The following is an 18,522-nucleotide window of genomic DNA, read 5'->3' on the forward strand; positions in this document are numbered from 1 at the left end:
AGATCACTTTTCTGAGTACTGGGAAAGATACAAAAAAATTAACACTTTGTCTAAATACAGACAAAGGACACATACTCAAATATTCAAGAATGATGCAATAGTTACAATACAAATTGAATTATATTAAGAACATAATAAAGCTAACTAGTGCGATGCAAAAATACTATTTAACCCATCTGATATTGCAAAAGAAAAAAAAATCAGATTAGTAGTTATTAAAGAAAATTTTATTTATAGTAGACAAATATACAACTAGGTGGCACAGTGGATAGAGTGTTGGATATGAAGTTTGGAAGACTCATCTTCCCAATTTCAAATCTAATCTCAGACTTTCTAGCCATGTGATCCTGGGGAAATGATTTAATTGTTTGCCTCAGTTTCCTCATTTGTAAAAATGAGCTGGAGAAGGAAAAGGCCAACAACCCCAGTTATTTTTGTCAAGAATACCCAAAATGGTATCAAAAAGAATCAGACAGGATTGAAAAATTATGTAACAACAAAATGTTAAACTGGAGTTTTAAAAATTTTATCTAGACAGTGTAAATTAATATTTAAAACAAATTTAATCATAATTATCAAAATAATAGCAATTATTGTTGAATTATTATTAATTAATGAAATAGTACATATAATATATTAAATGCAACATATAGTATTAGTAACTTTGTAATTACAAAGGGATTCCATTTGTCTTTATAACTTGTATGTTGACACAAATCAATGAATAGTCATTTACTGTTCCTAGATACTCAACATAGTTTAAGATTCCAATGATGATAGAAAAATATACTTTTCCTTCAAATATCTTACAAGTTGATAAAATATTATAACTAAAGTACACAGAGATTTCAAAATTAAAATCATAACTTAATTCAGGTAATATATATTGAATATTTAATGGATGTAATTTCATGGAATAGCCATTAATTTCTGTAGTATAGTAGCTGAGCATATTCTTTATCTACTTCCTTTTTCTCGTTTAGTTTGCTATTTGATTTTTTTTTTATTATAGATTTCACTGATGAGGAAACATTCTATAATTCTGGGACTCAGGGTTATTAGCATGATCCTTTCTACAGACAGGAACACCTAGAGAACAAGTATAGTTATGGAGGGGATCTGGAGCAAGGAGATCAAATGTGTATTATATCTTGATGGCAAAGAACGATTTGAACATGTAGATGAGAGGTCAATCAGTCATAAAATATTTATGAAGCATCTGATATAAGGCAGGCACTGTTATCAATCCCTGGGAGTACAGAGGAAAGTAAAAGTCAGTTCCTGGTTTCAAGGTGTTCATAGTTTGATAATATGAAAAAAAAAAAAAGTACAAACAAAATACAGACAGGATAATATATAGACAAGAAGAAAAATGGGTATTAAGGGAAATAAAGAAAGATTTCTAGTAGAAGGTAGAATTTTACCTGGGACTTGAAGTGGAGAGGAAGCAGAGATGGAAAGGGAGAGAATTCTAGTCATAATTAGAACTTGTAAAAATTCTCAGAGTCATGAGATGGAGTGTTTTATTCAAGGACCAGCAAGGAGGCTAGAGTTACTAGACTGAAAAGTATGTGGAGAGGAATAAAGTATTTAAAAAAAACTGGAGAAGTAGGAGGAAATGAGGTTATGAAAAACAAATCATTGATTGCCAAACAGAGGATTTTATATTAATCCTGAAGATGATAGGAAGCCAGTGGAATTTAATAAAAGAGGAAGATGAAATGTTCTCATCAGACCTGGACTTCAGGAAGATCAGTTTGATAGCTAAGTGGAGAACAGATTATAGTGGGAAGCAAGACAGTGAGAAAAATCAGAAAACTATTGTATTAATCCAGAAATAAGGTGGTATAGGGTCTCACCTTCTTATACCCAGCTAATACAATCAAAGGAGAAAAGTGGCTATGTGACAGATATTACAAAGCTAAAATAAAGAAAACTTGACTACTAATTGTCTATGGGCATGGTGTTAGTGAGGAATTGAAGAAGACATTCACTGGGCTGGAAAGTGAATAACTAAGAGGGTATTTGTATGCCTAACGATAATAGGAACATTCAGGAGAAAGGAGAGTTTTTTGAGAAAAAAAATAATGAATTGATTTGTGAGCATACTTAGTTTAAGATGACTAGTGGACATCTATATCAAGATGTCCTATAGGCAGTTAGTCGTATGAGACTGGGGATTGGAGGAGAGATTAGATCTGAATAAAGAGAAATGAGAATCATTAGTATGACATGACAATTCAATCCAATTATCATCTGATAATTTATAAGCCTAGGAGATAATTAAATAAATTATTACAGAAAGAAAAGAAAAGAAGGAGCCTGACATAGTTTTTGAGGATACCCAAGGTTAGTAGAAATGGCTTTGATGAAATCTAGGAAACATGATTGAGAAGGCTCAGTCAGGCTGGTGGAAAAAAAAATCAGTTGCTAAATTTCATGAAAATCTGGAGAGATGAGAGTTTTAAGAACAAGTGGGTGAGTAACAGTATCAAGGGCTGCAAAGAAGTCAAGAAGGATGAGGATTAAGGAGAGACCAGTATATTTGACCATTAAAAAATTGGTAATTTTGGAGAAAACTTTCAATTGAAAAAGGCAATCAGAAGTTTAAAACATCAAAAAGTTAAAAGAGACTAAGATGAAAGGAAATGACTCTATTTGTAGATATGATTCTTAGGGAATTTTGACAGGAAAGAGGTCAGATACAAAAAAGAGCTTGCCATGAAGGATCAAGTAATTTTTCTGAAAACAGGGGAGAAATTGGCATGTACTAATAAAAGGTAAAAAAAAAAACTTAAGAGAATTCAATTTTAGAAGTATTAAGTGTCCATTTTGTGCAAGATGTTGTATATATGAGGGTCACAAAGATGAAAATGAATATGTTCATGTGTTCTAGGCATGTTCTTTTACATGTTTTTCTATGGAAATGGCAGATTAAAAATAACATGATAATTTGCTGTGGTAGATATCATTATTGACTATGAGAAGCAGAAAAAAATTTTCGGTAAGCAATAATACCTGAGTCTTGAAGAAAACTAAGAATTCCAAGAGGCAGAGGAGGAAAGAATGCATTCTAGGAATGGGGTATAACAAAAGCGGAAACAAATATGGTCCATAAATTGACATATTGGAGGAAGAACAACTAGACCAAAATAAATAAATATAAAAAATGGAGGTAATATTACAAACATCTGGAAAAAATAATGAATAAAATAACAAATATTTATTAAGTACCTATTACTTTACATTAATTGTGCTGATGCTGTATACACATAGACAAAACATAATAGTATCTGCTCTCAAAAACTTTTTATTCCAATGGGAAGACAATATATAAAAATAAAAATATAAAAATCATACATTCTTACAAAATGAATAAAAGTTAATGGGGGAAAATACCAGTAACTCATGAAACAAGAAAAGTAGATAGATATATGAGATGGTCTTTAAGCTAAGCTTTGAAGGAAACAAGATTATAAGAAGTGGAAGAAGAGAGCACATTTTCAGGAATGAGAGGACTGTCTGTGCAAAGGCATATAGGTATTAGATAGGAGGAATGTCATAAATCAGTAATAGCAAAAAACCCTACTATTCCTGGATTTCAGAGTATAAAGGACAATGATGCAAAATAATGTAGCATGTTAGATAAAATTCAGAGTATAGAGGGCTCCAATGGTACTCTGGTTGTTGTTCGATTATTTTATCTGATTTCCATGACCCTGTTTGATGTTTTCTTGGCAGAGACACTGGAAGTGATTTGCCATTTCCTTCTCCAGCTCCTTATACAGATCAGGAAATTGAAGCAAACAGGGTTATAAGTGACTTACTTGCACACTGGGTTAAGTGACTTACTTACACAGTTAGTAAGTATATGAGAACAGAAAGAAAAAGCCTGGTGCTTTATCCACTATGTCATCTAGCTGCCCCTCTAATCATATAGGCTGAAGATTTTAAAGTTTGTCCCAGAATTAAGAGAGAGCCATGGTTGATTTTTCAACCTAGGAATGATATGGTCATTCTACCAGAGACTAAGCCATAAATGACTAGAATCCAGACAAGGGTTTGGATACATGAATCTGGAAATCAACCATATTAAAAAACTGAAACTATGAAAATTTATAGGACCACTAAAACAATCTAGAGAGAAAAAATAAAAGAAATCAAGGGAAAGTCTATTTTTACTTGCTGGAAGATACCTAACAGTATTAGATCTTCAATTTTACTTTATATTTGTCAAAACCTGTAACATAGATGCTATTTTTGCCCTCATTTGATAAATAAGGAAACCAGGACTGAGTAGGATTAAGTGACTTGTCCAAAGTTATATAACTAGAAAGTGCATAGGGAAAGTTCATCTAATATCAGGTCTTTTTGACTCTTAAATTATAGAACTTTCATCATAGTGGCACTTAGCTAAAGCTGAAAAAAGAAACTTTCAGAGAAATAGATATAAAATACATCAATACATTTTATTTTTAAAAGAAAATAGATGCCTATATCTATGGAAATTAAACATGTTTTGAAGAAGGAGAAGAAGAAGCATCCTCCTTATCTTATTATTAAGAAATAAATTTGGATCTGAATATAGTAACTTCTATGATGTTTAAATACTATTGTGTCTACTTATTTATTGCTTCGCATGAACATGGGGAAAGAGGGGAAATGAAATTTCATTTTACCCAATCATTATGCATCTAAACTTAATAGAGTACAATAATTTTTACTAAGATCAAAGATGACTCCAAAAACCCAAAATCCCAGTAGGCAATGAAGAAGTAAAATCCCCTAAACTGCATTCTTTTACTTCTCCATTACAAACTTTTATCAATAGTTCACAAATCCTGAACAATGAGACTCAAGTCAGCAGTTTTAATTACTGGATAGAGATTCCTGTAATGATAAATTTCACTCTAGTTTTATACAATAAATTGCCATAATGGTATCACTTTAAATCACTTTTTCTTCTAGTATATATTGAGGCAAATACTTCAAATATTCAGTCTATTCCCATTCAGAAATGTACTTATCTATTGCCAATAAATAGCCATTTAATAAATTGTTACTCTGTTCTAAGTGCTGGATATAAAAATACAAAAAAAGACAGACTTTACCTCCAAATAGCTTACATTCTATATCTATTTTTTTCTTTTAAAAAATATTTTATTTAAAAAAATAGAATTAAAAAAAAAGAAAAACAGAGAAGGAATACGAAACAAAATAAAACACAACAAAAAAGAACATTGTCATGTGTCCAGCAGAACATCAGGGAGAATTCAAAATATGTAACAACAAATTACAAGTTCAAAAAAGTATATATATATATATATATATATTAGTAGAAGAAATCATATTCATGAATGTCCATCTTTTCTTTATTTACTAAACTGCATATTCTCCACTGCATACCTTTTTTTACTTTATTCTTTTTTTTCTTCAGGCTATAGCTAAGAAAGGATGTATTTATGTAAACATATGTAGATACATATATACACAAATATACACCCACATCTGCCCCCCCACATACAAATACACGTATCTTTTCTATCCCTGCTAACTCTTTAATTCTGCTCTTCAACCTACTTTGCTGTTACTTAATCCCCTCCTACCCATGGATTCTGCCCTTGTCTTTCACTTTTTGGGTTCTCCTTCCACCCATGCCTTCCCCCTTATTTATTTACAGATTTTGTAGAGTGCTATTTATAGTATTTCCAATTTAACCCATTCCCAATGTGAGTATCTTTCCAAAACTGTAAGTCCTCCTCTCCCCTCTAATGCCACTGGATCTATTCCTCTTCTATACCTCATTTGTTTCTGACCACCACCTCCCTTAATGTGTCCTCCCCTTTAACAATCTTTTCCCCCTTTCTGCACCTCATTTGTAGAGTATGGTTTACCTTAAATTTGCCCCAATCTTTCTTTTGAGGGACTCTATTGTTGATGTTAATCTTAATTATATGGTGTGCATTTCCCACATACAAAACAAGCAAACAAACATACTTTGTCTACGCTGAGTTCCTTGTAATTATTAATCTTTGATATTGGTTCCTATATGGTAAATTTTCTATTAAGTTTGGGTTTGATTGATAGAAAGTACTGAAAATCTGCAAGTTCATTAAATGTCAATTTTTTCACTTGACGCTATAAATCATTTTCCTGGGTCACTGGCCTAGTTCTATGGATTGTCAGTGGGTATGTTTCTAGGATCTATAGTCTTTTTATTATAGCTGCTAATAAGTTCTACACAATTACAGTTGTAGATCTAGCATATTCAAATTGTTTCTTTTCTTGTTTCTTGCAAAATATTAATTTTTGGGAAAAGAATTTCCTTTTTTTTTTTTTTTTACTTAATAGCCTTTTATTTACAGGATATATACATGGGTAACTTTACAGCATTAACAATTGCCAAACCTCTTGTTCCAATTTTTCACCTCTTACTCCCCAGCCCCCTCCCCTAAATGGCAGGATGACCACTAGATGTTAAATATATTAAAATATAACTTAGATACACAATAAGTATACATGACCAAAACATTATTTTGCTGTACAAAAAGAATCAGACTCTGAATTATTGTACAATTAGCTTGTGAAAGGAAATCAAAATGCAGGTGTTCATAAATATAGGGATTAGGGAATTCAATGTAATGGTTTTAGTCATCTCCCAGAGTTCTTTTTCTGGGTATAGCTAGTTCAGTTCATTACTGCTCCATTAGAAATGATTTGGTTGATCTTGTTGCTGAGGATGGCCTGATCCATCAGAACTGGTCATCATCTAGTATTGTTGTTGAGTATATAATGATCTCCTGGTCCTGCTCATTTCACTCAGCATCAGTTCATATTAAGTCTCTCAGGCCTTTCTGAAATCATCCTGTTGGTCATTTCTTACAGAACAGTAATATTCCATAATTTTCATATACCACAATTTATTCAGCCATTCTCCAACTGATGGACATCCATTCAGTTTCAGTTTCTAACCACTACAAAGGGCTGCCACAAACATTCGTGCACATACAGGTCCCTTTCCCTTCTGTATAATCTCTTTGGGATATAATCCCAGTAGTAACACTGCTGGATCAAAGGGTATGCACAGTTTGATAACTTTTGAGCATAGTTCCAAGCTACTCTCTCAAAATGGTTGGATTCATTCACAACTCCACCAACAATGAATCAATGTCCCAGTTTTCCCATCCCTCAACAATCATCATTATTTTTTCCTGTCATTTTAGCCAATCTGACAGGTGTGTAGTCAGTATCTTAGAGTTGTCTTAATTTGCATTTCTCTGATTAATAATGACTTGGAGCATCTTTTCATATGACTAGAAATAGTTTCAATTTCTTCATCGAGAATTGTCTGTTCATATCCTTTGACCATTTTTCAATTGGAGATAGGCGATTTTTATAAATTAGAGTTAATTCTCTATATATTTTGGAAATGAGGCCTTTATCAGAACCTTTGACTGTAAAATATTTTCCCAGTTTATTGCTTCCTTCTAATCTTGTCTGCATTAGTTTTGTTTGTACAAAACCTTTTCAGTTGGTATAATCGAAATTTTCTATTTTGTGATCAGTAATGATCTCTAGTTCTGCTTTGGTCATAAAGACCTTCCCTTCCACAGGTCTGAGAGGGTAAACTATCCTATGTTCCTCTAATTTATTAATGATTTCATTCTTTATACCTAGGTCATGAACCCATTTTGACCTTATCTTGGTGTACGGCGTAAAGTATGGATCAATCCTAGTTTCTGCCATATTAGTTTCAATTTTCCCAGCAATTTTTATCAAACAGTAAGTTCTTATCCCAAAGCTGGGATCTTTGGGTTTGTCAAAGACTAGGTTGCTATATTTGTTGACTGTTTTATTCCTTGAACCTAATCTATTCCACTGATCAACTAATCTATTCCTTAGCCAATACCACATAGTTTTGGTAACTGCTGCTCCATAATATAATTTTAGATCTGGTACAGCTAAGCAACCATCATTTGATTTTTTTTTCATTAATTCCTTGAAGTTCTTGACCTTTGTTTTCCATATGAACTTTGTTGTTATTTTTCTAGGTCATTAAAATAGTTTTTGGAGTCTGATTGGTATAGGCTAAATAAATAGATTAGTTTAGGTAATATTGTCATCTTTATTATATTTGCTCGCCCTATCCAAAGAGCATTTAATATTTTCAATTGGTTAGATCAGACTTAATTTGTGTGAAAAGTGGTCTGTAATTTTGCTCATAAAGTTTCTGATTTTCCCTTGGCAGATGATTCCTAAATATTTTTATATTATCAGTAGTTACTTTAAATGGAATTTCTCTTTGTAACTCTGACTGTTGGATTTTGTTAGTGATATATAAGAATGCTGATGACTTATGTGGGTTTATTTTATAACCAGCAACTTTGCTAAAGTTGTGGATTATTTCTAATAACTTTTAGCAGAATCTCTGGGGTTCTCTAAGTATACCATCATGTCATCGGCAAGAGTGATAATTTGGCTTCCTCATTGCCTATTCTTATTCCTTTAATCTCTTTCTCAGCTCTTATTGCTATAGCTAGCATTTCTAATACAATATTAAATAGTAACGGTGATGTGGGCAGCTGTTTAACTCAGATCTTATTGGGAATGGTTGCAGTTTGTCTCCGTTACATATGATGCTTACTGATGGTTTTAAATAGATGCTGCTGATTATTTTAAGGAAAAGTCCATTTATTCCTATACTCTCAAGTGTTTTTAATAGGAATAGATGTTGGATTTTATCAAATGCTTTTCTGCATCTATTGAGGATGATCATATGGTTTTGTTTTTTTTTTTTTTTTTAATTTAATAGCCTTTTATTTACAGGATATATACATGGGTAACTTTACAGCATTAACAATTGCCAAACCTCTTGTTCCAATCTTTCACCTCTTACCCCCCACCCCTTCCCCTAAATGGCAGGATGACCAGTAGATGTTAAATATATTAAAATATAACTTAGATACATAATAAGTATACATGACTAAAACATTATTTTGCTGTACAAAAGAATCAGACTCTGAATTATTGTACAATTAGCTTGTGAAGAAATCAAAAATGCAGGTGTGCATAAATATAGGGATTGAGAATTCAATGTAATGGTTTTAGTCATCCCCAGGTTCTTTTCTGGGTATAGCTGGTTCAGTTCATTACTGCTCCATTAGAAATGATTTGGTTGATCTTGTTGCTGAGGATGGCCTGATCCATCAGAACTGGTCATCATCTAGTATTGTTGTTGAAGTATATAATGATCTCCTGGTCCTGCTCATTTCACTCAGCATCAGTTCGTGTAAGTCTCTCAGGCCTTTCTGAAATCATCCTGTTGTTCATTTCTTACAGAACAGTAATATTCCATAATTTTCATATACCACAATTTATTCAGCCATTCTCAACTGATGGACATCCATTCAGTTTCCAGTTTCTAGCCACTACAAAAGGGCTGCCACAAACATTCGTACATACAGGTCCCTTTCCCTTCTTTATAATCTCTTTGGGATATAATCCCAGTAGTAACACTGCTGGATCAAAGGGTATGCACAGTTTGATAACTTTTTGAGCATAGTTCAAACTACTCTCCAAAATGGTTGGATTCGTTCACAACTCCACCAACAATGAATCAATGTCCCAGTTTTCCCACATCCCCTCAACAATCATCATTATTTTTTCCTGTCATTTTAGCCAATCTGACGGTGTGTAGTAGTATCTTAGAGTTGTCTTAATTTGCATTTCTCTGATTAATAATGACTTAGAGCATCTTTTCATATGACTAGAAATAGTTTCAATTTCTTCATCTGAGAATTGTCTGTTCATATCCTTTGACCATTTTCAATTGGAGAATGGCTTGATTTTTTATAAATTAGAGTTAATTCTCTATATATTTTGGAAATGAGGCCTTTATCAGAACCTTTGACTGTAAAATATTTTCCCAGTTTAGCTTCCCTTCTAATCTTGTCTGCATTAGATTTGTTTGTACAAAAACTTTTCAGTTTGGTATAATCAAAATTTTCTATTTTGTGGTCAGTAATGATCTCTAGTTCTGCTTTGGTCATAAAGACCTTCCCTTCCACAGGTCTGAGATGTAAACTATCCTATGTTCCTCTAATTTATTAATGATTTCATTCTTTATGCCTAGGTCATGAACCCATTTGACCTTATCTTGGTGTACGGCGTTAAGTATGGATCAATGCCTAGTTTCTGCCATATTAGTTTCAATTTTCCAGCAATTTTTATCAAACAGTAAGTTCTTATCCCAAAAGCTGGGATCTTTGGGTTTATCAAAGACTAGGTTGCTATATTTGTTGACTGTTTTATCCTTAGACCTACTCTATTCCACTGATCAACTAATCTATTCCTTAGCCAATACCAAATAGTTTTGGTAACTGCTGCTCTATAATATAATTTTAGATCTGGTACAGCTAAGCCACCATCATTTGATTTTTTCATTAATTCCCTTGAGAATTCTTGACCTTTTGTTTTCCATATGAACTTTGTTTGTTATTTTTCTAGGTCATTAAAATAGTTTTTGGGAGTCTGATTGGTATAGCGCTAAATAAATAGATTAGTTTAGGTAATATTGTCATCTTTATTATATTTGCTCGCCCTATCCAAGAGCATTTAATATTTTCAATTGGTTAGATCAGACTTAATTTGTGTGAAAAGTGGTCTGTAATTTTGCTCTATAAAGTTTCTGATTTTCCCTTGGCAGATAGATTCCTAAATATTTTATATTATCAGTAGTTACTTTAAATGGAATTTCTCTTTGTAACTCTGACTGTTGGATTTTATTAGTGATATATAAGAATGCTGATGACTTATGTGGGTTTATTTATAACCAGCAACTTTGCTAAAGTTGTGGATTATTTCTAATAACTTTTTAGCAGAATCTCTGGGGTTCTCTAAGTATACCATCATGTCATCGGCAAAGAGTGATAATTTGGCTTCCTCATTGCCTATTCTTATTCCTTTAATCTCTTTCTCAGCTCTTATTGCTATAGCTAGCGTTTCTAATACAATATTAAATAGTAACGGTGATAGTGGGCAGCCTTGTTTCCTCAGATCTTATTAGGGAATGGTTGCAGTTTGTCTCCATTACATATGATGCTTACTGATGGTTGTAAATAGATGCTGCTGATTATTTTAAGGAAAAGTCCATTTATTCCTATACTCTCAAGTGTTTTAATAGGAATGGATGTTGGATTTTATCAAATGCTTTTCTGCATCTATTGAGATGATCATATGGTTTTGTTAATTTGGTTATTAACATGGCCAATTATATTGATAGTTTTCCTAATATTGAACCAGCCCTGCATTCCTGGTATAAATCCTACTTGATCATAGTGTATTATCTTGGAGATGATTTTCTGTAGTCTTTTGCTAATATCTTATTTAAGATTTTAGCATCAATATTCATTAGGGAGATTGGTCTATAATTTTCTTTCTCTGTTTTCAGCCTACCTGGTTTAGGTATCAGTACCATGTCTGTGTCATAGAAGGAATTTGGTAGGACTCCTTCATTCCCTATTTATCAAATAATTTATATACATTGGGGCCAATTGTTCTTTAAATGTTTAGTAAAATTCACATGTAAATCCATCTGGTCCTGGGGATTTTTTCTTAGGGATTGTTTAATTGCCTGTTCTATTTCTTTTCTGAAATGGGACTATTCAAACAATTACTTCCTCCTCTGTTAGTCTGGGAAGTCTATTTTTTGGAGGTAGTCATCCATTTCACTTAGGTTATCAAATTTATTGGCATAAAGTTGAGCAAAATAACTCCTTATTATTTCTCTAATTTCCTCTTCATTGGTGGAAAGTTCTCCCTTTTCATTTTTAAGACTACTAATTTCATTTTCCTCCCTCCTTTTTTCTAATCAGATTTACCAAGGCTTATCTATTTTATTGTCTTTTCATAGAACCAACTCTTAGTTTATTAATTAGTTCAATAGATTTTTTTACTTTCAATATTTTAATTTCTCCTTTTAATTTTAGAATTTCCAATTTAGTATTTGATTGGGGTTTTTAATTTGGTCTTTTTAGTTTTTAGTTGCAAGCCCAATTCATTAATCTTTTCTTTCTCTGTTTTATTCAAGTAAGCCTCTAAGGATATAAAATTCCCTCTTATTACCCTTTGGCTGCATCCCACAAATTTTGGTATGATGTCTCATCATTGTCATTATCTTAGGTGAAATTATTAATTGTATCTGTAATTTGCTGCTTCACCCAATCATTCTTTAAGATGAGATTGTTTAGTTTCCAATTACTTTTTGGTCTATTTCCCCTAATTTTTTGTTGAATGTAGTTTTATTGCATCATGATCTGAAAGAAAGCATTTACTATTTCTGCTTTCTTGCATTTAATTTTGAGGTCTTTATGTCCTAATATATGGTCAATTTTGAATAGGTTCCATGAACTGCTGAGAGAAAGTATATTCCTTCTATCTCCATTCAATTTTCTCCAAAGATCCAACATACCTAATTTTTCTAATATTCTATTTACTTCTTAATTTCTTTCTTATTTGTTTTGTAGTTTGATTTGTCTAATTCTGAGAGTGCAAGGTTGAGATCTCCTACTTGTACAGTTTTGCTGTCTATTTCTTCTTGCAACTCTCTTAACTTCTCCTTTAGGAAGCTGAGTGCCATACCACTTGGTGCATATATGTTTAATATTGATATTGCTTCGTTGTTTATGCTACCCTTTAGCAGGATGTAGTTTCCTTCCTTATCTCTTTTAATTACATCAATTTTTACTTTTGCTTGATCTGAGATAAGGATGGCTACCCTCTTTTTGACTTCACCTGAAGCATAATAGATTTTGCTCCAGCCTTTTACCTTTACTCTATATGTATCTCCCTGCTTTAAATTGGTTTCTTGTAAACAACATATTGTAGGGTTCTGACTTTTGATCCAGCCTGCTATCTGCCTCCTCTTTATGGGGAGTTCATCCCATTCACATTTACAGTTAGAATTACTAAATCTGTATTTCCTGCCATCCTAATAACCCCAGATTGTGCTTTCTTATTCTTGCCTCCCCCAACCCTCTTTCCCCTTTAAACTTATGTACCCCTCTTGTGTCACGATACTTATCGTCTTTATAATCCCTCCCTCCCCCTTTGGTCTTTCCCCTTCCTTCCCTTATTACTCTTTTTCTTTTCCCTTTTCCTCTCCCCGTTTTTAATGAGGCAGAGAATTTTCTCTAAAACAAATGTCAATTATTTTTTCTTTGAGCCAACTCTGATGAGTAAGATTCACACAATGTTCCTCCCCTCTCTAAATTCCCTCAGATGTGATAAGTTTCCTTAGCCTCTTTGTGGGATGTGGTTTCCCTCTTTTATCCCTCCTTCCACCTTATTCTGCCATCATCCCTTTTCCATATCTACTTCCCTTTTTTATGTTATATCAGTACAATCAAATTTTACATGTATTTTTTGTATATCCACAACAGAAATACAATTCTCAAGTTATTTTACCTTTTCTGCATCTCTTGGAGTTCTATTCTTGGAGATCAAATTTTTTGTTTAATTCTGGTTTTCTTCAGAAACAAATTGAATTCATTTGTTTCATTAAATGTCCATCTTCTTCCCTGGAAGAAAATGCTCAGCTTAGCTGGGTAGTTTATTCTTGGCTGCATCTCAAGTTCTTGTGCCTTTCGGAATATCATATTCAGGCCCTTCTTTCCTTTAATGTAGAGGCAGCCAGATCTTGGGTGATCCTTATTGTGGCACCTCGGTATTTAAATGGTTTTTGGCTGCTTGTAAAATTTTTTCCTTAATCTGATAGTTCTGAAATTTTGCCACAATATTCCTTGGGGTTTTTATTTTAGGGTTTCTTTCAGAAGGTGTTCGATGAATTCTTTCAATGCCTATTTTACCTTTTGATTCTATTACATCTGGGCAGTTCTCTTTGATGATTTCTTGTAAAATAGTATCTAGGCTCTTTTTTTCATCATAGTTTTCGGAAGAGTCAATAATCCTCAGATTATCTCTCCTAGATCTATTTTCAAGTCTGTCGTTTTATGAAGTAGATAATTCATGGTTTTTCAGTTTGTCATTTTTTGTTTTTGCTTGACTGATTCTTGCTGTCTCAATGCATCATTAGTTTCAATTTGTTCAGTTCTAATTTTTAAAAATTATTTTCTTCATTAGCTTTTTACTTCTTTCTGTATATGTCAATTGAGTTTTGAATGTATTGTTTTGGTCTGTGGAATTTTTTTCCATTTCACTAATTTTTTTTTAGTGAATTATTTTCTTTTCAATTCACAGATCCTACTTTCTTGCGTGTTCTTTGTCTTTTCAATTCACGGATCCTACTTTCTAGTGAATTCTTTATTTTTCAATTCACAATTCTTACTTTCCTGTGATTTTTTATTTTTCCAATTCACCAATTTGCACTTCCTGGGAGATTTTTAACTTTTCAATTCGTATTTCAGGGAAGTTGTTGCTCTCTTGTAAGGCTTCTCTTTCCTTTCCCCATTTATCTTCTAACTCTCTTTTGGAGACTTTTAATGGTCTCTTCTATGGAGAGCATTATGTAAGGAGGACAGTCTGATGCATTTTGCTGTTTGGGATCTCTTCAGGTTTGCTGACCTGCTCTTTTTCTGCATAGAAGCTGTCGATCGTTCTTTTCATCTTTTTATTCATGTTTAAAGCCTTTAGAGTAGGTCTCTAGGCAAGGGGTTACCAGCTTCCTCTGCAGAGCAGGGAAAGATGTAAACCGATTTCCAGCTCTGAGGTATGGGGAGTGCTCTGGTGGAGTTTTCCCTTCCCCAACAGGAAGTGGATTCAGCACTGGCCGAGCTATCAAAGGCTTTGTAGGGCTGAGTGGATTAGCGGTGCCCTCGGCTAGAGACTAAGTGGTGAAAGTGTCACTGCCCCAGGCGGAGCCTCTTGTGGGACTGTGAGTGTGCAGCTGGAGCGCAGATGGCCCGGAACTCTGCCCAGTGTCTCTGCCCAATGCAAATCGGCCCTGGAAAGCTCATGGCTCCAAGCCGAGCTCCCCACTGTGCAGATTGGAGGCTAACCCGGGCTGCGTCCTCCTGCCGTGCAGGATCACAACTGCCCCAAGGAAAAGCCCTGTACTGTGGGTTGGGGCTGCACGCTTGTGCTGAGATCTGTGCTTTCACCCTCTGTTTGAGACTCTCCTCGGAACCTAATTTCTCTCCCCGTCTGCGCCGATCTCCCCTGGCCCGGAACACCTTTTTGGCGAGACTGCAGATTTTCTTCGGCGGTGAGTTATTCTACTTCTTATCTTTACGAATTGTAGCAGTCAAGACTATTTTGAGGCTCGATATAATATTGATAAAGAGGGTAAGAGAAGAGCTTAGAAAGTCGCGTGTGTCTTCTCTGCCATCTTGGCTCCGCCCCCCGGAAAAGAATTTCCAAAACTCTTTCAGAAGTTTCAAAATTTGGCAATAAAATCCCTGTATGTTTTCTCAAAGGATCTCATTTAGGTAATGATTGGTGGATTTTTTTTTTCTATTTCTGCTTTCCCCTCATCCTCTAAGGACTCCAGGACAATTTTCTTGAATTATTTTTCTTGCATGATTGTGTCAAGGTTCTTTTTTGGATCACAGCTTACAGGTAGTTCAATTATTTTTTTTATTTTCTCTTCTTGATCTGTTCTCCAGGTCTGTCATTTCTCTTGTTTCACATTCTGTTCTATTTTTTAATTCTTTAGAATCTGTTTTGTTATTTCTTGGTCTCATAACTTTACTGGTTTGCCCTTACCCAATTCTAATTTTCAAAGAGTCATTTTTATCTTTGAGACTCTGTATCTCCTTTTCTAGTTAGTTAGCTTTTTTTCCATAATCTTCTTGTTTTTCTTGGATGGTTATTATTTTTTACTTTTAGCTTTTCCTCAATGTCTCTCATTTGAATATTAAATTCTATTTTGTTTTCTTCTACAAATCCTCTCTGGACAGGGAGCCATTTTAAGTTACTCTTTGGGGTAGAACCTTTTTTTTTTGTTTGTTTCACTGTCTTCCTCTGAAGATGAACCCCAGTTTTCCTATTCCCTATTCCCATATTTTTTATGGTGGGGTTCTTTCTTCTTTGTTGGTTCATTAAATATATATATATATATATATATATATATATATATATAATTATTAGTATAAGTACCTCTAATTATGGTGTAAAGGGATGATGCCTATAGCTTCATTTGAGCTCTCCCCTCTGATGCATCTCAGCAGCACAATTGAGTTTGATGTTCCTAAGCAGCTGAGATTCAGTCAATTTTCCCTGATTCAGATCCTTAACTCCACAAGAAGTCCAAGAGATGAAAGTTTCTGTGGTTTCTGCAAAGCTCCTGACACACCCAGATGACCCCAAGTCTCCCCACTTGGTGCCTGTGTGAAGGTAACCCTGAGGTGTTTGCACTTCACACTGGTGGATACCTGGCCTGGGATCTTCCCAACTTCTCTGACTGCCCCAGCAGGACCCCTCTTCTGCCCAAGTCTTCTTGATTTTTCACCAGTCTATAATATCCATGAAGCATAAATTTTTTTCTAATTGTGGTGGAAATCTGGACAGCTTGAAATTTACCAACCAACTATGCCATCTTGCCAGAATCCTCCCCAGCTTACACTTGAATGGGGAATGCAACCTAAAATGAAATTGAATAGGAGGTGGGAGGGAGAAGGTACCTGATTTGAGAGCTGCAAGATGAGAAATTAAGAAATAATTGGCCTAGGGGCCCTCCTTAAGTGGATATTCTAGGAGCAACCCTTTACTCTTTAATTAAAAAGTTGCTGGGAGCAGAGGTACTTTCTTGAAAAAATAAGTTCCAGGATTGCAGTGATATACCAGGATGCAGGTACACATAACCTTTTGTGACTTGAAGATAATCCTCTGAATTGTCCACTGGAATTATCAGCTTGAATTCAAAGTTGCTTCTCAGAAATTCATTGTTTCTAGTCCCTTTTCTTTTTGCAGCTCCATTGCTGCTCTTTTGGTAGAAATCTTGGCACCAGCCATAGCATATAAAAACATCCAGCTTTTCAGTTCAGCCATCCTACATCCAAAAACCTAAATACTTAACACTAAACAAAAACAACTTAAAAGCCAAGCGAACAGGAGGTGCCCCAAATGCCCAGCTGATTGCCTCACTGACAAGATCATAAATGATCATTATGAGATATGACAACTTGGCCCCTGCAATGTCTCTGCGTGACAAAATGAGGCAGATTGCAAAGGAATAATTGCAATTGCCTTGGCCTTGGAGGGAGCAGTGATATGGGGAGTGTGCAATTGAAAACTGAGAAATATTCCATTTTTGAAAAGATGGTTATGTTTAATGAATGGGCCAAAACAAGGCAATAACATTTGTAAAACAAGTACAACAGGCTTAAGAGTCACTAACCTCTACCCAAATTTAAATAGTCCACTTGTTCAAAGAGAACACTGAAAAGACTGCTCTATTCAAGGTCCTATATTCTACAGAAAAACAACAACAACAACAACAACAAACAATTTAATTTGTGCTCCATTTTTTTCTTAGCTTTAAATAATCCAGTAGACTGGAATACGTATAATAGTGATAAAATTACTATTATTATCATTATCATAGATATTTACAATTTCATATTTGTATGGCAAGATATTAGTTTCTGAAGTGTTTTCATGTTATCTCATTTGAAAAGTTACTGTCAATAATATCATCAATGAAATATTACAAAGTTATTCATTACTAAATTTAGATTCACAGTATAGGTCTTAAATTATCAAAAAGAAAATGATAAAAGTTATTTAAAATCTTGCTTCAGGTTGATTTACAGAGACAAAAAAATGAGGACTTCTAAGCATAACACTCATTTCTTCCCTTGTAGATTAGTAGTAATAGACTTTTGCTCAGGTTTTCTTTGTTAATTTTCAACTGGAAATGCAATTTTCCCAGATATATCTCATCTTAATTTCTGAAATCTCTCATCCTTATTTGCTCAAAGTTCCAATACTTGTTTACAGATGTGCCTAAAGAGAACTGTGAAATGAAAAACAATGCATCTATCAAAGGGACTTGATCATATGATAATGAAGGCTTTTAGAAATCTAAACAGAACAGTCAATATGGCAGAATAAAAGAAAATTTTTCATTCCAACTCTCTCTATAATCACTTCTCCAATGAAGATTTAAGAAAAACATCAGACTGAATAATAATCAGAAAAACTGAAGAAGAAATCATATTGGGTCAGTTTAGAAACTTAATAGCACAAATCCATTTTCCAGGAAAATGAATAGAGCAGGAAGTGTGGAACTGTTCTAAACTTGAAGATAGAGCAAGGGATCACCTATAAAGGAGAGTACAATCAGATTAGAGTCCAAACTAGCAGCCAGGTTCCTCTTAGAAAGAATAGCATAGGGACTCTAAGGTAAAAGCTCCCATTTTTCACATGAGGAAACTAAAGCTGAGAGAGATCAAAGAATTTGCTTAACACTATTACCTAACTCATAATAGATATTACTAGAACTTGAAACTGATCCACTTCATAAGGTTTTTGTGAGGATCAAAAAACAGAATATTTAAAAGAGTT

The 18,522-nt window shown here is 33.9% G+C and overlaps 1 protein-coding gene across 1 annotated transcript in view; it reads right to left on the reverse strand.

Annotated features, from left to right (window-relative positions):
• LRP1B (LDL receptor related protein 1B) overlaps positions 1-18,522 on the reverse strand; it is a 2,378,573-nt gene that overhangs the window by 391,167 nt on the left and 1,968,884 nt on the right. The window lies entirely within an intron of this gene.

This window comes from Sarcophilus harrisii, chromosome 3 (genome assembly GCF_902635505.1).
Source record: "Sarcophilus harrisii chromosome 3, mSarHar1.11, whole genome shotgun sequence".
Classification (NCBI taxonomy): Eukaryota; Metazoa; Chordata; class Mammalia; order Dasyuromorphia; family Dasyuridae; genus Sarcophilus; species Sarcophilus harrisii.